Below are 822 nucleotides of genomic sequence, written 5' to 3' on the forward strand. Positions count from 1 at the left end.
ATGCAACCACAACTTATGGATATGCCCACTACGTAAATATCATAATATTTAAAACAGTCATCCTTTAAAATTGAGTAACTGCTGTACCATAAAAGGATTGTGTGGTCTGTGCTGAGAGAATGCTTACTAAAGATAATAATGGTAGGCAGTAGCATAAACATTGATAAGGAGGAACATTAAATCATCTAAGAAAAATAAATGTAAGGAGGGCCCTGCCCCAGGAAGAGTTGTAGGTGTGGCTGCTGTGTCACATGAGTGCCAGTAGGTGGCAGAAAGCCGAGAAGCTATGTCTATTCTCAGTATTCTTACCTATGAACATCTGAGTGATGAGTAGTCTAACATTCTCTGAGAAAAGCAAGACCAAGATCACCATCAGTCCTGTGTGGTGCAGGTCCCAACAGCTCCCAGGAACAGGAGCAAGCTGGAGACCAGAAGAACCCCACTTGAGACTGAGGGTCCTGAGCAGCTGTGGGAGTAAACCTGAGACAGATCTTTCTCAGCCAGGTGAGGAGCCCAAGATGATCACAAGATTGGCACCATAAGCTCTCTGCACAGAGAGATAGCCTGAGACAACCAGGCAGCACACTGAGCATGTCTAGGGTACAGACCATTGTCAGAGATTACTCCTTACTGATGATATAATGCTCTTCTGAAACCACTGCTGACACAACCTGGGACCATCAGAGACCCTGGGCTTCATTAAGCAGAGCAAGTAAGTGGTGGAGAAATGAAAGAGAAAAAGAAACAGAAGGATGTGGGCACAATGAAGAGAGGAGGAATTTGAGACTATAGGGTAGTGAGGAACAGTCTGATGTGAGTGGC

General features: G+C 44.9%; 1 non-coding gene across 1 annotated transcript; it reads left to right on the top strand.

The window, feature by feature from the left end:
- Positions 1-211: 211 nt before the first annotated feature.
- LOC115031201 lies at positions 212-343 on the top strand. Its single transcript, XR_003836820.1, has one exon. It is a non-coding gene; the product is annotated as a small nucleolar RNA SNORA17 (small nucleolar RNA).
- The last annotated feature ends 479 nt before the right edge of the window (positions 344-822 follow it).

The sequence above is a fragment of the Mus caroli genome, chromosome 5 (assembly GCF_900094665.2).
Source record: "Mus caroli chromosome 5, CAROLI_EIJ_v1.1, whole genome shotgun sequence".
Lineage (NCBI taxonomy): Eukaryota > Metazoa > Chordata > Mammalia > Rodentia > Muridae > Mus > Mus caroli.